Source organism: Pan troglodytes, chromosome 14 (assembly GCF_028858775.2).
Source record: "Pan troglodytes isolate AG18354 chromosome 14, NHGRI_mPanTro3-v2.0_pri, whole genome shotgun sequence".
In the NCBI taxonomy this organism is placed as follows: Eukaryota; Metazoa; Chordata; class Mammalia; order Primates; family Hominidae; genus Pan; species Pan troglodytes.
The window spans coordinates 29,482,999-29,509,949 of NC_072412.2; the positions used below are offsets into that span (position 1 = coordinate 29,482,999).

At 41.6% G+C, this 26,951-nt stretch overlaps 1 long non-coding RNA gene across 1 annotated transcript in view; it reads left to right on the forward strand.

The window, feature by feature from the left end:
- Positions 1-26,951, forward strand: part of LOC134808117 (uncharacterized) — a 37,809-nt gene that overhangs the window by 4,460 nt on the left and 6,398 nt on the right. Inside the window, exon 2 of the long non-coding RNA XR_010150413.1 lies at positions 7,360-7,470. This is a non-coding gene — a long non-coding RNA (uncharacterized LOC134808117). The remainder of the gene's footprint in view (positions 1-7,359; positions 7,471-26,951) is intronic.

Here is a 26,951-nt window from a genome sequence, read left to right on the forward strand (position 1 = left end):
TGTGCATGGTTAGGGTAAGTATCGTATGGCAGTTACTGAGCTGTCATCTTTCAGCTTCAAACCTACCCTCTGTCCTCTGCTTTGTGTTGGTGGGGCTGGAATTGTGCAAACCACATTTCTCCTCTGTCATCTGGGTGGAGAGGCTGGGGCGGCACAGCAGGACCAGAGGAAGAGCACAAGGCTGGAGGAGAGGGAAGCAACTTGCTCCTTCCTGACAGCCTGCTATGCTTGGCAGCATCACTCCTGCCACAGACTTTTAGCCTGGTGGCAGTTTTACTTGTCTCCAGCTTCTTATTGTATCTCAACCAGCCTCATCACATCTCTTCTCCCTCCTCCCCAAAGCATTACCTGCAGCAGCAGCCAGACAGTGTCCCTCTTCAGGAGCCTGTGCCCCAGCTTCAACAGGCCTTTCCTACAAACCCCAACCTCCTCTCCTCCCTTTGATCTCCAGCCCTTCAGGCGGGAGCTGCTTCTTGCAGTTATAACCTATGTATTACTCCAGTGTTCCTTTTTTAATTTTTCAGTCCTTGAACATCTGTCTAATCAATTCCCTGTGCTAAATTCTTGCTCTTAAAATACCTACTTAAAGTTTGTTTTTTCCTGACTGAACCCTGACTAATATGGATTGTTAAGTAAGATGTACTTCTTGCCGTAAGTGTCCATCAAAAGGGTTTAAGAAACACTGCTTTAGAGGATTGGGAGTTCTTAAATAGCCAGATGACCTGAGATGCAGCTAAGGGGCCAGTCCTAACATGTAGAGGTACTCTGGATTTCAGGTCCATGAAAAGCAAAGATCCTGTTCCACTATAGCAGTTGTCACTGTTGGACCCCAGTCACAGCCTGACCTGTAGGGATCACTAGCGGTGAGCCTGCAGTTGTCCATCAGAGTATGGCCTGAACCCGTATGGAATCTGTCCTCTCTCAGATATGCAGAAATTCAGCTTCTTTACTTGTTACAGTTTTACTCGTTATTAGCAAGTGAGAGGAAGCAGAAAGTTAATGATGAAGAAAGCCAGGAACTAGTACCAGAGACCTCATACAGTGAAATGGAACTTGACTGAGTGGAAGAGAAGGATTTAAAAGGTAGATTTTCAAGGTGTCAATTTTCTCTCTCTGATGCTGCCTTTTCTCGCATGTAATCCAAAGAGATAGTAGACAAGAGGAGGAAATGAAGAACCTTATACTAATACCTAATACCTATGTTTCTGCCTTATCCAGTCAAAATGAGGCTTTTGCTCTATTTTATTCATGAACTTACTATACTTATGCCTCAGTCTCCCATTAGAAGTGAAACTCACTTAATCACATATTCCTAATAAAAAGAACTGCTCCACATTTCAGGAACTCAAAATATTTCTTATGTATGCCAAGATAAACACAAAACCTCTTGGCAGCGATCTATGAGGATTCTCCTTGCTTGTGATTTTGCATTTCTTTATGCTAATTCAGAAATATGAACAGAAAACCCAGGACTTGAGGCTGTTAAGTGGATTTGTAACACTTGGAGTGTTGTGGGCACATAACTCAATGAATGGATATATAGTCATCTGTGATAGCTGGAGGAATAGTATTTTCATTGAGCACTGCAGTAAGTCATTGCAGATACTCTGCTAGATACTAAGACATTAGCAACACTTTTTTCACCTAACTGTTTTAGGACCTTGCATTTGGTAGAAGAATACATAACTCAAAGTGAATTACTCAGGCAAGTGTTGGCAAGAGTTACTTCGTTTGTGCCATGCAGAGAATCTTCTAGTGAATTGAAAAGCATGTCATCCTCTGATTTACCCACTGAAGCATGTTACAATGTAGGTGGCATGTCACAGAGGAAGAGCAGCTTGTGATCAGGTTTTCTATTCATAGAAGACAGCGTTGTGCCAGGCAACCCCAACCACAGAACATTTCAAGTATGAATGAAAAAGGAGCAGTAGAGCTGGGATCCCGTTTCCCCTTCTAAGGAGATGCAAACCCTCTCCAGGGCCCCTCCCATGTCTGAAATCCTTTCTTTTCCTATTTTTCTTAAGTCTGTTCTACTTCCACTATAGAGAATTGAGAGTGATGAGTTTTGGAGGAAAATTCCATTTCCTTTCTTCCCTACTGTTTCTCATGCATTTGAGGTCATCTTTGTGATTTATGTGCATAAATGATACAAAATCATAAACTTTGGCTTACATGAATCGTTCCTAAATGGTTAACTATTCAAGCAAACTGTTCATCATCTGATTCTCCCTGATATTCTCTCCTTATGTTCGCTGGTGTGCCTCACTCCTTTCTCAAGTCTCACCTCAATTTTCACATTTCCAAAAAAATCATCACTGACAATAAAGGATTCAAACAGCACTTACTCAACCTCATCTTGATCCCTTTTTCCCAAATTACTGGTTACCTGTTCTTACTGTCTGAAAGTGAAGTTAAGATGAAATAAAGTAAGTATGGCAATTACATAAGATTTGGAAGAAACATATGTTTCTTCCTTCTCGATCTGTTCCAGGATTTACACCTTCATGACAGAAAAGCATTTTAGTTTTTTTAAATTTAAAACACAAAAAAGAATTATAGAGAGTTGCATAACAAAAAAGAAACCCTGGTACTCACCACATCCTGATTTTGATGTTATTTTTGGATTCATGTTCTTTTACTATTATTACATATCTGTATATTATAGGCATTACATAATATTTTGCATATTTTCAAGCTTTCTATAAATGTTGTTATACTATGCTTTCTTGAGGTTGCCTTTTTTTATTCAACAATATATTTCTGAGATTTATACGTTAATAGATTTAGTTCACTCATTTTAATTGCTGTAACCATATAATACCATTCATCTATTTCCTTTGATGACTAGTTTATTTCTATCCTTCACTAATACTAAAGGTTGTACAATAAACATTCTTGAATATTTCCATATACGTATGTGCGAAAGGTTTTGGAGAGTTTATCCAAGAAGTAGAATGATAGATAGCAAAGGGTTCATCTTCAGTTTTCCTAGATTTCATCAATGTTCCCTAAAGTAACTGTATTCATGTACTGTCAGAACAGCAATGTAAGAGAATTCCCACTTCATCATATCTTGGAATTATCTGACATTTCTATTTTTGCTGCTCTGATGAGTGTGAATGTATGAAAGTGTATTTGGGTTTGATGTAGGTGTCACTGTATGAGGGTTGTCAAGTCAGGAATGTGAGGCTGAAGCTAAGGAAGCAGAGGAAGTCAAATATAAATTAGGCTGCATATTGGTTATCTATTGCTGCATAACAAATTACCACAAATTTGCTCAAAACAATGCATATTTACTTCACAGTATCTGTGGGTCAGGAATCCAGTCACAGCTTAGTGAGTTCTCTGCTCCAGGATGTCTCATGAGGCTGCAGTCAAGGTGTCATCCAGGGCTGGGATCTCTTTTGAAGGCTTGACATGGGAAGGATCTGTTTCCAGGCTCTCGTGGTGGTTGCCAGAATTCACTTCCTTGCAGGTTGTTGGACTGAGGGCCTCAGTTACTGTCCTGTTACTGTCCTGTGTTCTGATGTTCTCTATCCTATTTCATTTACATTTAATTCATGAACTACTAGTAGGTGTAGCAAACACAGCCTGTGGGATGCAGTGCAGAGTACATGGTGACCTGGCCTGCTCTCTCTTCCTTGTTTTCTGCCTCCTCATGCTCCCAGACCTCTGTGCCTACACATGTCCTCCTTCTGCCTATACCCACCTTCCCCTACTGTACCTGTCACCTTCCCAGCTCCTCTTTGCCCCTCAAGAATCAGCTCAGGCATTGCCTCTGGAACCCATTGCCTGACCCCGGTCTTCTTTCCATGTGCCCCATAGAACCCTGTGCCCCCACCATCACAGCACTTACTCTGAATTGAATCATCTGTTCACTTCTCTGTTTTCCCACTAGACAAGTTCCTTAAGAATGGGGAGTAGGTCTCTACAGTTTCGTATCCCCAACCCTAGCATAGTGCCTGACATAAAGTCAAAACCTAATAGATGTTTCTTATATGAACAAATGAATGAATGTCATAGAGATTAAGGATAGAGAAAGAAGTTCCTGACAACATTTATTGAAAATCTATTATACATAGAGCACTGTGCTGGAGAGAATTATGAAAAAAATAGTGGAACTTGACAGTGCTAAATGAAAAAAAATAGGTATAAAATGACCTGAACTTATAAATGAGGATTCTTTATATCTGCAACTAAGTACCATCAGATGTCTCACGGACAGTGGATTGAATGATGAAAGTGAGATTTAAAGAACCCATTTCTTTCATCTTTTTTTCTTTTCTTTTTTTTTTTTTTTTCTGAGACAGAGTCTCACTCTGTCGCCCAGGCTGGAGTGCAGTGGCGCGATCTTGGCTCACTGCAACTTCCGCCTCCCGGGTTCACGCCATTCTCCTGCCTCAGCCTCCTGAGTAGCTGGGACTACAGGCGCCTGCCACCATGCCCTGCTAATTTTTTTGTATTTTTAATAGAGATGGGGTTTCACTGTATTAGCCAGGATGGTCTCGATCTCCTGACCTCGTGATCCGCCCACCTCAGACTCCCAAAGTGCTGGGATTACAGGCGTGAGCCACCGCGCCTGGCCTTTTTTTCTTAACTGATTCCCTATTTTCATCTCTTACGAGAGAAACCTCAGGCATTGCTCTTCTAACCCAGGTCTGCTCTCAAACAGAGAGACCCAGTGTTGAGCAAAAGAAAAGGGCTGTTCAAGTGATTTTTAATCAAGTACCACACATGACTAATTCAGGTCCTCCAAAATAGTCCCAGGGAGCCAAAATGAGGTAATATGACATGTTGTGGACTTGAAGGGTGGTTAAGGACACATACAGCCACTGCTTCAGATGCCACTGTGAGGCAGAAAATTCAGGAATGCAGTAGAGGAGGGGAATGTGAACCCAGAATGCACTCAGTGTCTCTCCTTCAGACGCTTTTTTGACCCTCGGAAGCCTGGTCTGCTCAGGTCAATTCTGCAACCCTGGATGTTGAATTAATGAATAAACAAACTAGGTCAAAAACAAATGCAGACTATATTAAAAAGAATAAGATATGTTCTCCTTGTTTTGGGCTTAATTTAAAATCCTAAGAGCAGGATAACAGCATCATAAATAACATGACCTCTCTCAAACTACTGCCTTCTCCTACTAGTTATAATAATAGCAACAGCTTATATTTGTATCTATTTTTATAGTCTGTGAGATGCTTTATCTCTTTTCGGCTTATTTGAGATCAGAGCAGCCTTGTAAAATAGGTACAAGTATTATACCCATTTTGTAGGTGAGGAAACTGAGGTTCACAGAGGTTAAACAACTGTGGATCACACAGCAACTGACTAGGACTGTTTGGGATTCTAAGGTATAATAGTGCCAATTTGTTGAAAGGGAATAGCAACAAAAAAACATGGACTCTAACCCCAAGTCTGCCAGCTATTAAGGGGTATGATCTTGGACATGTCGTTTACCTTTTTTTTTTTAAAAAAAAAAAAGACAGGGTCTCACTCTGTCACCCAGTTTGGAGCGCAGTGGTAAGATCATAGCTCACTGCATCCTTGAACTCCTGGGCTCAAGCGATCCTTCTGCCTCAGCCTCTTGAATAGCTGGGACTACATAGATGTGTGCCAACCACACCTGGCTAATTTTTTAAATTTATTGTAGAGACGGGTCTTGCTGTGTTGCCCAGACTGGTCTTGAACTCCTAGGCTCAAGGGATCCTCCCAAAGTGCTGGGATTACAGGCATGAGCCACCACGTTTGGCCCCATTCAACCTTCTGACCTTCATTTCCTCACTTATAAAAAATGTACATAATCGGCCGGGCGCGGTGGTTCACGCCTGTAATCCCAGCACTTTGGGAGGCCGAGGCGGGCGGATCACGAGGTCAGGAGATTAAGACCATCCTGGCTAATATGGTGAAACACTGTCTCTACTAAAAATACAAAAAAATTAGCTGGGCGTGGTGGCACATGCCTGTAGTCCCAGCTACTCGGGAGGCTGAGGCAGGAGAATCACTTGAACCCAGGAGGTGGAGGTTGTAGTGAGCCGAGATCGGGCCACTGCATTCCAGCCTGGTGACAGGGCAAGACTCCATCTCAAAAAAAAAAAAAATGTACATAATCATACCTTCCCTCTCTGCCTCACAGGGTGCCTATGAGGACAAAAAAGGTGGTATATGTGAAAGTGCTTCATAACTGAGCTGGTAATCCATAGATGTCTGGTATTAGCAATGTTTTCTAATAAAATAATAAGAGTAATACTCGTTATAACCTCTTTGCTTTGACAGTGCCTTTCATTGCAGCCATTCAGTAATTTTGCAGCTTATTATCACCTATATAACACCCCTGTTGCTACCATGTCTAAAGGTGCACAAGCAGCCAGCCAGTGAGGGAAGGGGAAGGTCTTTCTTCTCAGCATGTCTTTAGAGCAGTGATTCTCTAAGTTGTAGCACACTGGAATCCCCTGGGGAGCTTCACACATGCAGGTATCTAGGTCCCACCCTGGCCAATTAAAATTTAATCTGGTGGGGAGGAACTGGGCACCAGTATTTTTTTAAAGTTTCCCAAGTGATTCTAATATGCAGCCAAGGTTGGCAACCACTGCTCTTTGGACTATTTGTACATCTCAGTGGCTGCTGAAAGTGATCACAGTTTTAAAAGAACACAGCTTGTGGTTCTGGAAAAATCCATCTGCTTTTTCCAGAAATGTAGTACGTAAGTCAAATAGGTCTGAGGTCACTTGGGAGAGAAATCCAAGAGTTGGACCGAGAGCTCAAACCACAAAGATTCTAAATGCCACCGTCACTTAGATAGCTGCCCTTTTTCCTGAACTGCCACTGTTGACAGATAAGATGGTGCACACAGCGAGAATCTGAGCAGCACAGAGCCCCCCATCCCCATCCCTGTTCCTCCACTAAGCTCCCCTTGAAAACATTCCACAGGACTTCCTATTCACGGTGATTAGAAAAGTGAATACCTCCTATTTTAAAAGAAAAAAATCTCAGAGGATAAGCACGTAGCCGACGAGTGGCCAATTCTGTAATTTTCCCCATGGATAATAAGGAAATAATCATACATTATTTAATAATGTATTTTTCCATTGAATTCCAATGTGTCTACAAATTATACATGTTTTATATGATGTTTCACTTTAGGGTTAAGCCAAATAAGCATACATTTATTTTATAAATATAAATATATTATCTATTAAAATAATTTCTAGTAAAAACATAGGTTTAGCTATTTGACTGAAATTTCTTAAAGAAGCCATAGTTAGAAGAAAATATCCACTAGAGTATACTAGACTTTGTGTCTTCGCAGGAGAAGTAACACTTCCTCATCTGTTTACCTCTCAACTCCCTTCTCCAACTAGAAATGAAGACACAAGATAATAAAAGGATTTGACTTTTCAGTATCCCTTTCGAACTGGGCACCACCCAGAAGGAAGATTCTGTTAACTACTCCCTTTAGAAATTATCTCAAGGTGAGTTGCATGTCTCATTTGATCACTTCTTTTACAAGACTGGAAACAATTTGTATGGAGTAAACTCCTGTTACCAGACCTGGAGGCTTAAATAATGAAGAGGTTTATCTCTCATCTGAGAAGAGTTTATAGTCCGCAGCAATAGCCTGGAGACAAATACTCACACCTCTGGGATCCCACAAAGGTGGTAATTAGGCAGCATTTTATTGTGATGCAGTGAGTGTGCAAAAGACAGAGCTGGACTACTCTTAGGAACAAAATTGGCTTCCTGGAGAGCCGACAGAAGAAATCTGGCAACCTAAAAATATTTAAAGAGCTTACGACCCCCAAGGGAGAATTTCCAGCTATTAAAGTAGAAAAGATTAAACATTTGCTGGGCTTGAAAAGGAGATTTTTAATGGAAAAACTCAGGAAAATACAGTTTAGATAGAGAATCTTAAAAAAAAAAAAAAGATCAGACCTGTCATATACAGAGCAATCAAATGGGAGACTTTATATTTTCTTCGTAATGACATAAGAAAAAGGATCTAAAAATAGATCCTACCGATAATGAACTCTTCCTTCTCCTGCGTTTATTAGAATATAACACCTTCATTACAGAGAGGGCATGTTCCTACTCACCATCTCACAGGCATAAATCTTGACATGGTCTTCACAACCTTTTCCTCTGGCCCCTAATTACAATTCTGCTATTTATTTCTCAGCACAGCCTACATTTCGTGTGTTTCTCGTATGAATGAGTTGCAGTGTGTGCTGTGGTTAAGCTGGTGGGCACCAGGCCCAGCTCCCTCAAGTCTGGCTTTCTGACCTTGCCAATGACTTCACCCTTTGTGCCTTAGTTTCCGTGGCTATAGAATGGGGATAATAATAGCACCAGTCTCTGTGTGTTGTCAGGAGGATTAAGGCACAGCATAGCACTGAGAAAAGTGCACAACACACAGTAAAAACACAATAAATGTTCGTCATTATTGTCACTACTCTGCATTCCCTTAGTGCCTATAAAAATAGCATATTTTTAAAATAAAAAAACAAGATACATGGTCTAACAAAAGATTGTTTTCAGATTCATGGATTTATGTGGAAAGTCTCAAGACATTTAGTTATACATTAAGGTATCTTTTTTATTACTGTAATTACTTAACAATCCTAAAATCCAAGAAGTATTCCACAGCATGGTCCCTGACCTTCAAGCAGTTTATATTCCACTTGAGAGACAGAACATATGCCCATGAACTATTAAACACAAATCCAAAGCAGTTCATGATTATGTATAAAACGAGTAGTTCAGAAGGTGAGAACTACAAAAATGGGGAGAGGGAATTCTGAGGGAATCAAGTCTCCATTGTGTGCATGAAGTTGATAGAGAACTACATTTGGACCATGAAATAAAGGTAAGGAAAATGAAGGGATTTTCCAGCAGGCAGGAAGACATGAAGGTAAGAGCAAGTCAACAGAGCCGTTCATCTGCCGCAGGTGATTTGCCTCTGAAATTAGGTGACATCGGTGGATGAGGCACAGGTTATGCAGTTGAGGGGTTCAAATGCCAGAGGGAAGATTCTGACTTCACCCTGAGAGTCTCTGAAGTTTTGTTAGTTGTAAAGTGGCATAAACACAGATGCAATATAGGTTTATATGGGGAGAGACAGGAATCAAGGAGAAACGCTGATGGTTTTTAATAATAATCTAGGTATAACTCAGATGGGGCCTACCAGGGTGGGGACATTGGGAACATAAAGGAAGTGACAGACAGCCGTGAAAGCATGACAAAGACTCATCCCCTTCGCTCCATTCTCACAGCCCAAATCCTCCCAGAGCAGCCTTTGCTATCTGAGCACACCAAGCCAAGTTCAGGAGCACCAGATGCCAGATGCACCTCCAAGGTTTTCCAAGGTCCTTGTGGACAGTCTCATCCTGATTCCCATTTACTCCCGCTTGCCTTTCTATCATGTGTACCCGATAGATTCCAAAAATAGAAAATCATATGTCTCCCTCCTTCTAAAAGCATGTAGTACTTTCCAGTTGTGTAGGCTTTCTAAAAATATTTTTACTCATATCGATGAATAATTGTAAATTAATAAGTCATTAGTAATTTAGTAGTTTTAAAAGTTAGACTGGTGTACACTTTAAATGGGTGCAACTTATTGTACCTAAATCAGTCCTCAGTAAAGTTCATGAGAAAAATAAATAGGTTTAATGATTGAGGATACAGAGAGGTGGCAATTATTTGAAAGTCAAGTTAAAGAAGCTCAATTAGCCAGTTACCTTTGTCCCCAGGCATTAACTACTGTGGTTTGGAAGTTCATGTGTCATTTGTGATATGCGTGATAACATATACTGTGTCACGGGATTGTTTCTTATGCAAGATTAACAAAATGTGATACCCAGAACAACCAAGTTCTGTCTCTATGAGGATGGGGACTTGAAACTACATTTAACTGCATTTACTTGGCACCTCATTGGAGTAGCCTTGGATAGTAGCTCAAAGTGATGATTAGTCTAGATAACCTCTTAAAATGCCTTTCAACTCAGCAAGTAACATATGGATTAGTGTTCTCTAATCCATATGTTTAGAGTTTAATAATGGAGATAGCAGCACGTAGAGAAATGTGATTCAAAGAGTGGTCTCCGGATTGGCAGCATGGGCGTCACCTGGGAGCCTGTGTTAGACATTCTTGAGCTCCACCTGCCTCCTCCCAAATCAGTGGGGATGGGGCTAGGAATCTAGCAGTTGTGTTTTATGTCAGCAACAGGGAAGCTCTGTGTGTGTGCACGCCTGTGTGTGAGCCGTAGTCCACATGGGGTGGGAAGCAGAAACATAATGAAGAGTCACATGGCTAAAAATAAGATAGATTTAGTTGATTTTTATAGTAATAGGTATGGAATATTCCTCTAATTATTTTTAGATTTTAGACTTACTATTTCCAGTCAAAATTCAACATCAGTTAAATATATACCATAAGTACTATCTTACAGTAATTCCCAGGAAAGGAAGAAAGAAGATAAAGAGAAGGTAGTGAAAAAGAGTGGGAAGAATTAATTTAATTCACATATTGGTCTAAGCACTCAGAAACAAATATGTTGCTATATGATTAGTACTGCTGTCATTTGGGGGAGCGAGAGTACCCTTTAAATTAAAAATGGTTCCAACAGACTTATCTACTTTTTCTTTTCTTTTCTTTTTGAGACGGAGTCTCTCCCTGACACCCAGGCTGGAATGCAGTGGGACAATCTCAGCTCACTGCAACCTCCGCCTCCCAGGTTCAAGCAGTTCTCCCTGCCTCAGCCTCCCGAGTAGCTGGGATTATAGGCGCTTGCCACCATGCCCAGTTAATTTTTGTATTTTTAGTAGAGGTGGGGTTTCACCATGTTGGCCAGGCTGGTCTTGAACTCCTGACCTCCGGTGATCCTCCCACCTTGGCCTCTCAAAGTGCTGGGATAACAGGCGTGAGCCACTGCGCCCAGCCCTTATCTACATTTTTTTAAGCACACATATTTCCGAAATGCTTTTGTTCCTGGAATCTAATCCCAGCAGTTAGTCTAACCTCCCACACATTGCAGGAACCCCTGGTCATCGTCTCCGGACGGAGTCACACAGCCTCTGCTTCGGCATCTGTCCTGTATGCTGCCTTACAAACCTTACAGCTCCCCTCACGCTTTGCATCTGTGAATGTGGACTCTCCTTCTTCGGGTGCCTTGCTCTGCATGGTTCAGTGCCTTTGCTGTGCTCTTCTACCTGAAATCTCCTGCCTCTACTTGTCTACCAGGAAAACCCTAACCGACCACCAAGCCTCAGCTCAAATGCTGTGTCCTATGGAAGTTCCTCTAGGCAGATTTAGTGGCTGCTTCTCCTGGACCTCCCATAGACACACACACACCTTTGTACACACATCCATTATAACCACTATCTTTTCTCATTGCATATGCTTATTATGTTCAAATTCATCTCCCCACTAGACTAAGTCCCTTGAGGCCAGGAATGATGTCTTACCTTTGCATTCTCAGCAGCTAGTCTATTGCCCAGTAATAAAGTATTACTTAATGAATACATCGAATGAATGTATGAATAAATGATACCTAAACAAAGTTCTACAGGAGCCTAGAAATGGGAGCTATAACCGGTGACTGGCCACACTGAAGAAGCAGCATTTGACCTCGTATTGAAGAACAAGTTTGATTTTGCTTGGCAGAAAAAAAAAGGAGAGGACTATAAGCAGAAGAATAACAAGAACAAAGGCATAGGAGTGGGCAAATCCGTGGTCTTCTCAGAGAGCACCTCATGTTACAGGTCCAGTGGAAGACAGACATGAAAGAGGAAGTTTGGACCAGAATAATGTATGTACTAAGGAGCTGTGGGCCTTATTCTGGACATAATAAAGAACCATGAAAAAATTTTGAATAGGGAAAAGTCATGACCAGATACATGACTTGATTGGAGATTGGTTAGAAGGAAATTGCTATGATCTGGGCAACTGAAGTAAGTGAAAGCCTGATAGAGTTGCAGCAGCAGTAGGAGGAGGAAAACCAAGTAAATTTGAGAAGCATTTTGGAAATAGGATCAAGATGACTTGGCAACCAATTGAATGTGGGAAGTGAGGAACCAGTGAAGCTGAAGCTTGGCCAAGCTTTCTGACCTGGCAACTGAGTGAACACTCAGACAACACCACCTACGACTGTATCATCTTTACAGGCAGATTGGAAGCTCTGAGAGAGTAAGGCCCTTGCTCTTGGTGTATCCTCTACATCTCTTGTAGCTCCTAACACTGACCGTGCATTCAGAGGTTCCTAGTAAACATTTGTTGAAAGAATTGATGATGTTTCTTATACTCACCAAATATGTCAAAAAGGAAAATATAATACAATGTCTTTTCTTCAGAGACATTTTCAAATTCTCAGCATGTTTTTCCACCACAAATGAATTCACAACTATCTCATTCAACTTGTACACCCACAAAAGTGGCCCATTGTTGCACAAACTGAAATCTCCTTTAAGATTGTGTGTGTGCTGGGGAGGACAGCCAAACGGTTGGTATTTTTACTTTTTTTTTTTTTTTTGGAGAGAGGGCTATGATATTTTTGGTCCTCTGAAAATGAATCCAAAACAATAAAACAAGCTGAATGTTTTCCTCTAGTGGAAGGAAAGAAAGCAAACCTACTACAGGTAAATTGAAATCTTCAAACAGACCCGTAACACACTGCTGAGACATTCTTGAGATGATGGCTTTAGTTAGACTGCGGCCACAAATCTTTACATTTCTTCATTCACCTGGCAGGACTAATGTGATTTTATGGCGGGCAAGCTGTTTATCCCTTGGGTGACATTGGCAAGCACATCTATATCTTTATCAATCAAGGGTTTTCTGCACTGCAACTCCCACCCCCAACCCAAAGATTGCCCCAGCCTGGATCACAACATTTACAACATGTAAGAACCTCATTCCTTTTCATCAACACTCCACCCATCCCTTTCTGTTACCTAGATCTAATCATGTGTGTCCTAACATCACATTGCTCCATAACAAGGGGCAGGAAGAAGAAATGAATAAAAGGAAAAGAAAAAAAGGTTTAGATGGTACCTGCATGTTGATGCAGAGCTGACAGCTCCATGGCTAGGATATTATATTTGCCCAATAGAACAATAGGTCTGCTGGCAAGCTGTTACCTACAGTACTGTATCTGCTGAACAGGTGGAAAAAGCTCTCTTCCCCTCTGCAGTGGTTTAGGAATATGAGGAGGTGACCACCACTCCAGTTTGGAAACAAGGATTTGGTTCCCCTTTGTAGCTTTCATATTGCCTGAATTCACCTGCAATGTCTATTTTCAGTACTTAAATACTCATATACACATGAACATACAAACTCACATATTTAACAATTGCCATCATAAACTCTCAGGATGATGTATCCATTCTACCTTTGCAACCTGGAAAATGTCCCCAGATCTCAGACCAAGGAGATACTGGGGAAATGGCTCTGCAAAAATCCAGGAACAGGTTTTGGTTTTGGTTCTCCAATAGAATATATCTATAACACCTGGACAGAATGCTTGGGGCAGCTGCTTGAGAACTCTTGAAAAAGTAAACAGTAGCAGGTAGATTGTGGGAGAAAACCAGAATTCAAAAGTATCACCAATTGACTGTGGATTTACCATGTTTACCCTCTGTATTCCCTGGAAAGGACTCAAGGCAGCCTTTGTGACAGGGAGGGTTCCAGCATAAACCTTCTAGTCCAGACTCAAGGTGAGAGAAGAGTCTTCTGGCAGTGGCAGCCACAGCATGGAAGGCCTGCAGCACAGAATATGCTGTCAAAGCGGGACCTTCCTCTTCAATCAAAGGAACCATGGTCCCAAGACCATGCTTTTTCTTTTCTCTGGGCTCCCACCACTTGGTCCTGGACCGGGCAGAGTCACAATAAGTGCACAGAAGAGCAGGGTGATAAGGCTCCAGCTTTCTGGATGGATAGCCAAAAAGGTGAATCCTGGGAAACTAGAAAGTGCCAGGGAGATGGTAGAGAGAGAAAGGAGCTTGGGAAAACAAACCCAGACAGTTATTTGCTGGCTTTTGGGCACACCCTTGAGCTATGCATTCTTGGATTTGATCACAAACATCACAACAGAGACTTTAAGAACTGAATTAACAGCTACATCGCTATCTAGGTCCTATCCTGACTGTGAAATAATAGGCACCCAGGAGAAACGTGAACAGGACCACAGTGACTTTGAAAATAGAACTGACATTGCAACCACAACCACAGAAAGCTGATCAGAACTTGCAGTCTAAACCAATTGTGTCAATTGCCTGCTAAAAAAAACATAAGTAAATGAACAAACCTGTACAGGATTTAAACAAGACCTAGTGTCTCATAATATAATATTCAAAATGCTCATGATATGCTTCAAAACTAGTCGGCATGTGAACCAGGAAAATCTCAACTCATGAGAGAAAAGACAATCAATGGATGTCAATATGAAGAAAACACAAATGTGATAGTTATTTGACAAGAAATTAAAGCAACTTTTATAAGAGTGCTCTAAGAAGTAAGAACCAACACTCTAGAAAGCTTTAGCAAAGATAATAAAGATTGAGAAAAATAAAAATTAAAAAAAAATTAAAAACCACCCAGAACTTCAGGGTCCTGTGAAACAATTCCCCAAAAGCCTAATATTTGTGTCATCAGAGCTCCAAAAGGACAGGAAAAAGTGTGGTACAGAAAAATACTCAAAAAATAAAGACTGGAAACTTCCCAAATTTGGCAGAAAGCACAAACCTATAGAAATTCAGTGAACTCCAAACAGGACAAACCCAGAGGAACCTATGCCCAAACATTCTAATGAAACTGCTAGGAACTAAAACCAGCCCCCAAAATATTAAAACAGTCAGAGAAAACCAACACACTATTTATAGAGGAACAATTAAATGACTGTGGAATTCTCATCTAAAACAATTGGAGGCAAGATGATAAAATGCTGAAAGAAAAAAAATTGTCACCCTAGAATTCTGTATTCTAAGAAAATATCCTTCAGGAATGAAGGTGGAATAAGAACATTATCAGTTACATGAAAAATAAGAGAATTTTTGGCAGCAGTCGTGCTGTAGAAGAATTACTAAAGAAAGATCTACAGACAGTTACCTCGTGTGAAAGAAGCTAGACTCAAAAGGTTATGTACTGTAATGATTTCATTTATATAGCAATTTCAAAAATAAAAATTTGGCAACAGAGAGTAGATCAGTGGTTGCTAGGGTTCAGGGGTGGGATGAGGGTGTGATTAAAATGGGACAGCATGAAGACATTTTGGTGTGATGAAGCTGTTCTGCAACCTGATTCTCTACACTCATTAAAAGGCGTAGAATTCTACACACACCCAAGGTCAATCTTGCTGCATGTTAATTTTTTTTAGGCCAATAAACAAGAGATGTTCCTCCCTAAGAACCTTCTAGTCTAAATAATACTGAATAATACTTCACCACCTTCCTTGGACACCTGCTTGTGAAGGTCATTGACAAGGCCAATGCCCGGTTGTTTCTGCTGCCCTTGAGTGCGCAGCTCACAGCTGAATTTACCCTCCCCACCTGCCCCACTGCCAGTTCAAGCTCAGAAAATATCACACGTTTGAGCTGAACAATGAATAAGAAGTCAGGAGGCATTTTGTGGGACTGCCCTCTTCTACAAAATCTATAAAGCTCACCTCCCTTTGCCCCTCCTGAGAAACAAGATAAGAAAAAAAACCATTGAACTTACGAAGATCAGGACTTATATATCTAGGTGTCACCTCATCATTGGAGCACCCACTTCTGTGTTTCCTTCCTAGCTGCTGCACCCCAAAATGTGCATCAAAGCCCCAGCAGGCCCTGGAGCCCCTACCTGCTGCACTACCCTACCACTCCACTGATGTCTAGAGTATTTCTCTTGCAGCAGATATCCTTTTGGTCAAAGTAATAATTGTCCTTTTGTATCAGGTGGTTGGTATTCTTATTTTCGCCTTTGGCAGACCCATAGGAGGAAAAGAGAATCGCATGTTTGCAGGAGAAGGGATAAAATAAAAATAAGACCTTAGGCATTGCTCTAATACTGCAGTTCTGCATTGTTTAAAAACCGTGTTTGTGGCTGGGCGTGGTGGCTCATGCCTGTAATCCCAGCACTTTGGGAGGCCAAGGCGGGAGGATCATGAGGTCAGGAGATCGAGACCATCCTGGCTAACATGATGAAACCCCATCTTTACTCAAGATACACAAAAAATTAGCCAGGCATGGTGGCAGGCACCTGTAGTCACAGCTACTCAGGAGGCTGAGGCAGGAGAATGGCATGAACCTGGGAGGCTGGAGCTTGCAGTGAGCTGAGATCACGCCTCTCCAGCCTGGGCAACAGAGAGACTCCATCTCAAAAAAAAAAGCAAAACTGTGTTTGTGTGACTCTTTCCCCCTTAAGGCAGGCATTATGCCTTACTCAGTTTTGTGTCTCCAGGGAACTGCACAGTGATAGACATGTGGAGGCACTCATAGAGATATAGGTTGTAAGTAAGTGAATGCATGCATCCATGGCTGAATAAATGAACCGTGTGACTGATACAATTCTGCAAATACAGCAGATGCCCAAGTGGGTCTCTTGGCTCTGACAGCAGGCAAAGGTGGTGGTGATCCAGTGGCCTAGAGAGGGCAGGGTGCCAATGGAGGGCTCCAGTCTGGTAACAGGAAGGCAGGAGAATTGGGCCACAGCAGGCACCTCATCCCCCTGCCCCCCTGCCCCATGGATTGGCACGAGCAGTCCATCTCTAGGCTGAGCAGAAGGAAGGAAATCACAGCAGAAAACATAGTTCTGGTGAGATGCTCTAAAGTCAATATTCGAATGAAAACATCACTCCTCTACAGTGTTTCCTGTTCCGTGAGATGCTCCTTCAAATAATGTCCCCTCCTCAAACACGTTTAAAAAACACTCTAGGCTGTGTCTCCTTCTTAAAGATGCACAATACATATTTGCTTATTAAATCCTCTGGAAAGCCACAGAGTAAAGAAATGTTTAATTTTTTAATATATAGTTGAGGTAGAATGAACATATGCACAGGTCTTGTATTCAACTCAATAATATTTGAGAGTTTAATGCTCAGTTTACTGCTACCCAAAACAAGATGTAGAACATTTCCATCACCCCAGAAAGTTTCTCCATGCCCGATTCCAGCCAACCCACTGTCCGCACTCAGAGACAACCACTGTCTTACCGCTCATCAGCATCATCTGCCTTTGCTTGTTCTTGGACTATGCCACATGTATTTTTGTGTGGCTTGCTTCTTTTGCTCAGTGTGAGATATTTTAGTTGTGTCAATGCTGTTGTGTATATTAGTAGTTCTTTTTTTCATTGTTGAGTTGTATTGCATTGTGTATGTAAATAAGTGTGATAGATTATATACATCTATATTGTAATATATAGAGAGATTATATATATACATATCTCATAATTTGTTTATCCATTTTCCTATTGATGGATATTTGGGTGGTTTCCAAGTTTTGACTATAATGAGTAAGGCTGGTATGAACATTCTTATGTAAGTCTTTTTGTAGACATATGTTTTCATTTTTCTTGGGTAAACATGTAGAAGTGAAATTGCTGGACCATAGGGTATATATGTTCAATGTTATAAAAACTGCCAAACAGCTCTCCAAAGTGGTTGCACCTGTTTAACTTTTTAAACTTAGTATTTCCTTTGTTCATTTGACCACAGAGCCCCACAGATCTGTAAAATGAGCAGGTTAGACCAGACAGCTTTTAAGATTCTTTCCAGCTTTATGCAGTGATAGAGGCCAAGGCATTCAGGAGTGGAGTTGATCAAGGTCAGGATTTGTCTTCTTTCATAAATCGTGTAGGCAAGAGCAAATGACATGAAACCCAGAATAACCAAATGTTGGGAGTAGAAAGATAGAAAACATTGCTGAGTCCAGGGAGTGGAGAAGAGGTAATAACTAGCAGGTAGTCACCTGGACAGAGGCATGAAAGAGGAAATATTTAAGCCAGAAGGAATCTGAGGTAGAAACAATTAAAGCAGAAACCACGGTATACAGAAGACTCCGGCAGTGTTTAAGACGTTTCTTTGGCCCAGGGGCATCAATAATGATAAGACATTCAGAAAACTCTTCAAGACCACTGTTTTCAAAAAAGGGGGAGTTGTAGAGAGGATTTGGGGCACAACTGAAAATAAAGTAAAGTAAAATTTTATTCATTTTCATTCAATTTATTAGGAATTTAAGTTTTAAATGACATATTACTGTTGGGATATAATTATCTGTGGATCTCTTGCATTTCTGTATTTTTTTTTGTTTTTGTTTTTGTTTTTGTTTTGAGGGAGGGTCTTGCTGTATCGCTCAGGCTGGAGTGTAGTGGCGAGATCTCGGCTCACTGAAACTTCCACCTTCCCAGTTCAAGCGATCCTCCCACCTCAGCCTCCTGAGTAGCTGGGATTACAGGCACGCACCACCATCCCCTGCTAAATTTTGTATGTTTGTTTGTTTGTTTTAGTAGAGATGGGGTTTCACCATGTTGCCCAGGCTGGTCTTGAACTCATGGGCTCAAGTGATCCACCTGCCTCAGCCTCCCAAAGTGCTGAGATTACAGGTGTGAGCCACCATGCCGGGCTGCATTTCTGTGTATTTTGAGTAGAAACACTGCCTGTCCTTTGCTCTGGCCTATCTTTTGAAGGATGTTTCTGTAGTGAACAAACTTGAAAACAGAGATCATATGTACCTTGGGAGCAAAGGGTAGGTTTGCCTACATCCTTGGAAGATAGAGATAATAAGTAATCCTGAAATCAAGGGCGTGCATGCTTACTGCCCTTTGTTCAGGTCCCCTAAGCTCAGAATTCCTGTCCTAAAATGCAACCCACTGCATTTGCATGTATAATCTGACCCTCTTCAATCACTCTTTTGAGACATGGGGAGCCAGTATAAATTCTTTAAAGCATGCTGACAGTTTATCTACTGCTATGGCTGTAGATAATAAACCATCTCCCTGACTCAACAGTCTCACGTCTTTTCCCACTCTCCATGAAACTAACTTGGAATAGCTAACTTGTTAGCTTGCAAGTGGGGTAAAATCTCAACCCCTTCAAAGTTCTTGACAATTACATATGAATTCTTGAATAAAAGCAAAAGTTCTTCCTTCACACAATTCCAAAGTCTAATTTGTCAACAAAAGGAATTCTAAAATCAGAAGGTTTCTTTTTTAAAACAGAGGTTCAAGAAATTTAAGATTTCTCAACATGTTGTTCATTTTTAAACCTAACAGCTCTGGAGCAAGTATTTTCCTGCACTTTTTCAAAAGTTATTGTGCTGGTCCCAAAAAGATACTCCCTTTATTTCAGGAACCAACACAATAAAACATCTCTCAGATCCTTGGAGAATCAAACTCAGTCTCAGTTGCTGAGATCACTAGTACGGCCCAAGGGCATGGGCCTTCTGTGCTTCTTCAATTTCAAAGGTTGGCTGGCTCACTGCCCCAGCCCGCCCCATGGAAACCCTGAGCAAGGCACATCTCCTGCGTGGTTTCTGAAAGGCAGAAGATAAATGTCTATCCACAGTGAAAACAGTAGAAGAGCCCTTCAGCACATCTCTGGCCAGAAAGCTGAGGGTTGGTGGCAGGGCGCCCACACATTCAACTTGCCAGTAACAGTCCAGAGTCTTGTTGTTCTGCATTTGCACAGAAATTTAGACAGTCATGGAAGTCAAAGAATTCAGATGACACTGTAGTTCCAACCCCACAGCCCATGTGTCACCTCCTTTGTTTCAGTCACTTCATGGATGTCATCTTTTGAAAATGATCTAAGTCACATGAAGGCTTCCCAGCCACTCCTAGCTTCACATAATTGTATCCTTTTCTAAAATCCTGACCTTCCCTTAACCCCTTTCTCTGCAGTGCCAGCATCTCACCAGTCTCCGAAAAGCAATCCCCTTTCTATTCTGAATCAGTGATCCTCTTCTTCATCAGAATTGATTCTTACCTTCAACCATTAAATCAGATGATTTCTTGAGATTCCTTCCAGATATAGTATCAGTCAATGTCCCCCACTCACTTATTCACTCTCCTTAGAATACATACATATTCAGAAAAAAAAATGACATTGATCCTATCTATCTTCTCTTCAAATACAGGTTCCTAAAGTGTCCAGTTTACAAGTCAATTCACTGCTGGATAATTTAATATGTGGCTTACTCTCTATATGCCATAGAGGCAGTGTGCTTAATAAGGTCCCTAAAGACCTCATTTTCAATCCATTGAGCATCTCCCCTCTGTCCTCCTCATTCGCTCTTATCCTATGGGGGTGTGTGTGTGTGCATTGCACACGGTATTGTCTCAATTGTGTCCCCCCAAAAATTCATGTTGCATCCCTAATCCCCAAGGTGACTGTATTTGGAGATAGGGCCTTTAAGGTGGTAACTAAGTTTAAATGAGATCATAAGGGTGGGGCCCTAATCCCACAGGACTGGTGTCCTTAGGAGAAGGGACACCAGAGAGCTGTCTTTCTCTGCACATGTGAGCACACACACAGAGAAAAGGCCATGTGAGGACAAGGCGAGAAGGCAAGCCAGGAAGAGAGGCCTCACCAGAAACAAAATTTATTGGCACCTTGATATTGGACTTCTAGCCTACAGAACAGTGAGAAAATAAATTTCTGTTGTTTTAAGCCACCTGGTCAGTGATATTTTTTATGACAGCGAGAGCTGACTAATGCAGCGTGCATGCCCTTTATTGGTTCTTAACCTTTTTATGCCTAGTAAACTATTAAAAGGTAGTAAGCCTAGCAGACTGCATACAATATGCATTCTATTCTGTGTAGTATAGTCTACATAGTATGCAAAGCACACATAACATATTAGATAATTATAGAATGACAGGGCTAGAAGGAAAGGTCACTGTTAACAGCAGAGTGCAGGCTATTTGCAGAAAAAAGGAACAGAGAGCAAATGCATGAGTTGTCTTATTTATATTTCAAATAAGCTCTTCTTTCAGCTAACATGCTTATACCTTGTTTACTCACCATTAGTAGCCATTGATAAATATAACCATTTTAAATTTACATGCACAATTACATTTCGCAAAAAGGTCAACCTTAGTGTTTTCATACAGTACCACCTGGTGTGGAGGAGGAAAGTGTGACTTAAGCTAATGTTTAATGCAAAAAGAGGGATGATTCATTAATGGCTCTTATTTCATGTTTCGGACATTGATTGGAGATTTTTGCTTAAGAACCAACCATTTTGAGGCAATTGGGAAAGTTTGAACATGGGTTCAGTCTTAAATAATATTAAAGAATTATTATTAATTTTGTTAGGTATGATAATGATATTGAGGTTATGAAAGAAAATGGAGAAACAGAACTACTTAGTGGAAAAGAAGAAAGAGGAAGAGAGGAAGAAAAAGAAAAAGGAAGAGGAGAAAAAAGGTGTAACTATAGCAAAATGTTGAGAACTTAAATGGGGGAAGAGCCCATGAGGTTTATTATATGATGTGTGTCTACTTTTGTGTAAGTTTGAAAATCTTCAATATCCAGTGCTTTTAGCCAGGTACAGTGGTGCAAACCTGTAGTCCCAGCTACTCGGGAGGCTGAGGTGGGTGGATCACTTGAGCCCGGGGGTTTGAGACCAGCCTGACAACATAATGAGATCCTAACTCTGTCAGAAAAAATAAACAAACAAAAATGGCAAATATTCACTGAATGTCTGAAGCAGGAGTCCATCAGCTGCCTGCCATCAAGGGTAGATGGAAGGTTTGTGAGGCCTCAAGCTTTTACCATTTGGGGAGCCCTCCTTGAGAAAAATGATGAATGCACAATTCCCTTGGGAGGGGCCTGCTCTGGTGACAGGCTCACACACTTGCATTTCATCAGCTCCATAGTAAATCCACCTCTGTCAGCCATGGGTATGGCTTGGTTAGCCCAATGATTCTTCCTTTTTCAGCTTTTTCTTTTCTTTTTATTATGAACATTTCAAACATAACCAAAAGTTAGAGCGTTTAAGACAATGATCTTTTATGCGTCTGTCATCCAGCTTCCACAACCATGAGTCCTTGGCTAGCTAGTCTTAATTCATCTGTAATGAATTAACCAGCCATTCCCCTCCATCCATACTGTGTTATTTTAAAGCAAATCCCTAATATCATTTTATCTCTAAAATATTTCAGTATGCATCCTTAAAAGATAAGGACTCTTTCAAAAAACATATCACAATATCATTATGACACCTAAAAAAAAACATAATTTCTCAGTCAGGCCAGTGTTTAAAATATATATTAGATTGTCCAGGAGTGAATTGACTTGTAAACTGGACACTTTAGGAACTTATATTTGAAGAGGAGTGGAGATAGATAAGGTCAATGTCCGTTTTTAAATTTCTTTAATCGCCTCAAATATTTTTCTACAGTTTGTTCAGATCAGGAACCAAATAAAATATATATCACAACTGGTTGATATCTCTGTTAAACATCTTTTAATCTATGGGCTTGTCTTCCACATTTGTTAGATTCCTGGCAATGTATTTGTTGAGGAAACTGGGTCATTTTGTCCTGTAGGGTTTCCCACAGTCTGGTTCTTGCTAATTGCATTTCTGTGGTATCATTTAACATGTTCCTCTCCTTTATGTCCTGTAGATTGGTGATTATATCTAGAAGCTTGATTGGATTCAGGTTTGATTTTTTGACAAATTCATCAAAGGTGTGTACTTCTATGAAGGCACAAGATAAATGGTTGCTTTTTTTTTTTTTTCAGGTGAGTAGCCACTGCTGATCATTACTTTGACCCATTATTTCCCAATTTTTTTTTTTTTTCAGATGTGAGTTCTGTCAGGCAGGGGCAGGGATTGCGTACATTGTAGGGTGCTCACCTGGCTGGCTCCCAAGGCACTGGACTGTCAGAGGATCAGGGGTAGGGACAGCATGGACAAAGGGGACAAGAAGCCAGACTTGTCCTAAATGAGTTCATAGCATGGTTGGAAACACAGGACGTAAACACGCGGAAATAACAAAGATATGTCATAAAGCCGTGCAAATAACTTAGGTAGCGATCCTTCTGGGAGCGCAGAGGACAAGGGAGCAATCCACTTGGGTAGTCGGGGAAGGACTTTAGCCCAGACACTGACTTTCTCCAACGAAACACAATATCGTGTCTGGATGCCCAGTTACCAGTTGGCGTCCACCCTGGGCTTCCTGTTGCAAAACATCCAATCGATTTCTCCTCCACTGTGCATGTTGGACCAAAGGCTGCACAGCCAAGATTCTGACTCCCTCCTGGTTACATGCCCCCTTGTGGTAAAACCACAAATTACAACAGATTTTCCAACCATGAAGATGGGGACAGCCATCAAACATTATCAGCAGGGTGGAGGTGTGGAAAGAAGAGCATCTGTAGCGGGTCCATTCTGTGTCCGGCACAGAGCTGGGCACATCTGTGTGTGTTAGCGCATTCTTACCTCCCAGAGCCCGATAATCGACCAACATTTGTGGCCGATGCTACTAGGCACGGACCCAGTATCTGCATTCACCTTCCTTTCTGACAAATCCCAGTTTTGTTCACGGTGGCAAAGTGCCCCCTGATGCTTGCCTGATCAGACTGGTAGCTAAGATGCTGGCCAGGGGGTTCTAGCTGGAAGTTGGCTGGAGATTTCTGGGAATGGCTTTGCTTTCCTAGTATAGGAGCTTCCCCTTTTTCCCTTCCTGCCTGGAATGCAGAGTTAGGTGGGAGGTAGAGCAGCCATCGTGTGGCCACGAAGAGGCCAGTGTGAAGACAAAAGCTTCACTTCGAGAAAGCAGCAGGAAGAAAGAAGCAACCTGAGTCACAGATGTTCCCAGCACCCCCCAAAATGCCTACCTCTGGACTTCCTGAGAAGTGTGAGAAAAAGACCTTACTTGGGTCCACCACCGTAGTCAGCTTTCTGTTATACACAGCATAAACAGAATCTGTCTGATCGTTATCATCATGGTAGTTCGACTGATGTACTAAGATATGGATGTTCAGGTCGCTTAAGAAACTCCCTCAACTGGCCGGGTGCGGGGCTCACGCCTGTAATCCCAGCACTTCAGGAGGCCGAGGCAGGTGGATCAACTGAGGTCAGGAGTTCGAGATCAGCCTGGCCAACATGGTGAACCCGTCTCTACTAAAAATACAAAAAAGTAGCCAGGCATGGTGGCATGCAACTGTAATCCCAGCTACTTGGCAGGCTGAGGCAGGAGAATCACTTGAGCCCAGGAGGCAGAGGCTGCAGCGAGTCAAGATCATGCCACTGCACTCCAGCCTGGGCAACAGAGTGAGACTCTGTCTCAAAAAAAAAAAAAAAATATATATATATATATATAAAGAAATTTGTGTAAATATATATGTACGTGTGTGTGTGTGTGTGTGTGTATATATATATATATATTTCCTCAAATTCACACCACCACCATAGGGCACAGCTGGGGCTCAACACCACTTCCCATCAGCTTCTTCACCACCACCCCTCCCCTGCCACCTGATGACAACATATATGCACCTTCTTCTGTTTCATGATACCTCTCACCTGGCAAGCCAGAAGGCTCTTTCTCGGGGGACTGGAGTCATCACACTCTTCTGCCCACCAGAGCCCAGGCTGCTGGCAATGAAGACATCATTCCTTCCTTCCCAGGCCAGTCCTCTTGAACACAGAGCAGTGGCAGCTGCTGGAAATCCCTTCTCCCCTCCAGTGCCTCCACTGCCTGCCCTTTCTACCACCTTGCCCATGTTTGGTCATATCCAGAACACCCCTGTTAAAATAGAGCCATCTTGCTCAGCAATTCCCCGCAGGTGTTCCACAAAACCCTAGTCCCAAGGGAAGTGACTTTGTATGGCTGGATTTAACTAAGACTAAGATGCACAAGCTTTCACATTTTAATGTCTCTGAAATTAGGATGTTTGTTACAATTGACGTATATTATCAGCAGCCATTTTCCCATGCTTTAACCGATCAGAAATCATATCTCACAGACATTGGCCTCTTAGCTCTATTAGAATGATGCTTGAAAATAAAGGAGTTCCATGGTCAAATACGTTTGGAAAATAATGGAACAAACAAACAAAATACGTTTGAAAAATCAATAAACCTTTGCAATGCAGATCTTCTCAAAGCCTTTAACATGCTAAAGTGCCACTCCAAGAGATTTGCTAAGATTATTTGGCCATGGAATTCTCCTTTTTGTAGAGTGCCTCATAGTACTAGTGTTATACGGAATGCAAATTAAGAAACTTAGCTATTATATTCTGGGATAATTGACCAGATTTGCCAACCAACTAGCTGTCTTCTGGAAGAAAGCTCCAAGAAAGCTGCAGAAGACCTAACATGAGAAGCTGACAAGTCTGAAGCGTAGCCCTTTAGTGGAAAGGTCAGAGGCCTCATGGAGGCACCACCACCTGCTGAGTCACTGGAAAACACAGCAGATACCTTCGGGGGAATAATGAAAAGTGAAACGTGCAATGTTGTTAAGTTTCTCCCACTTGACTCTTTATTGGCAGCCAAGCCTACATGCCTTCATCCAGCCCAAAGAAACAAGAGTACGACTAGGGCCGTGCCTTCTTAATGCTTAGATACTATGTCTGACCTCCAGAACCTACAACGACATCATTGGTCTCCCAGATACAAACACATCTTATATGACCCTGGTAATGCTGAAAGGGGAGAGCATTCATAGAGAATTTGTAGTGCTGCTTAAACTCTCCAGGTGATTCCAATATTCAGACAAAATTGAGGCCCATAGTTAAGGCTCTGACTTGATGAAGCAGCGTTTAAACTGTGACAGCTGGGGAAAGATATGTTTCATTGTTTTGGTCATCCCAGCCCTAGGTGACAAAGGCCAAAATGGTAGTGATAGTGAAAATGGAGATAGAGATGGAGATAAGAAATGTTTTAGGGATACAATCTCTGAGGAGAGATTCAGAATAACTCAGGTTTTGAGAAGTTTGGCAGAATGACATACCATGAAGAAACGGGACAGTGAGGGGCAGAGGCCAGGATTTTGAAGGGAAGATGGTTATTTGAGTTTCTACATTGTGCTCTAGCCTTTAGAAGGATGTCCTAGTAGAAATGTCCAGAAGGCATTTGGAGATGTCGGCTGGATTTTAGAGGGCAGAGCTAAACATTTGGAAGTGATCTGTATCCTGGTTATGTTTGAAGCTTTGGGAGTTTAAAGATTGTCTTCCCTGCAATGCGATACTGTTTAGAATACCACACATTTATAACTGCTGGACTCAGCGTGAAGGATGTGAAGTTCCAGTTCTGCTTCTGCCACTTACCAGTGTGTGACCTGAAACGTGACACTCTGCCTTCTCAGCCTCAGTTTCCTTAACTGGAAAGCAGATGTAATCATACCAACCTCGCTGGGCATTTGTGAATATTAGTTGAGAAAATCCTTGTCAAGTGCTTGGCATAATGCCTGGTGCTGAACATGGCCTCCAGCCTTGTCAAGTCTCTCTAACGTCCCTCACCCCACCCCATGCAACTCCCAAGCAGGCCGTGATTGATAGAAGTCCACTTCTCTTCTGTGCCAAGAGTGACTCTAGCAAAAACAAGCAATCAATTTGCACTCATCTCAATGGTATGTGTAGATCAGATCTTGGCAGAGCAATTTAATTTTCTTTGATGATAGATAGGCCATGTAGATAAAGAATGAGCAAGAGATGTAATCTCTTTGTGCTGGAATCTGACCTTAGATTCCATCACAAATGACTTTTCATCAATTAGATAGAAGGAAATAAGAGAGACTCTCTTCTGTCTTAAGTGCAGGCACAAAGAGCTGAATAATATCACCCAAAAGGCAGCCTATCGATGACTCAGCCTCCACCTAGGGACATCCTCTGTGACCTTACTCATGTCAGAGAGGACCCCATACTGAACATCTCTCTCTTTACCCCAACAATGTCTTAACCAAGAATGTCCTAATTAAGGTCAGATGACACCAAGTTGTCAAGCATCCATCTAAGGTAGGAATAGAGCCAAAATAGCA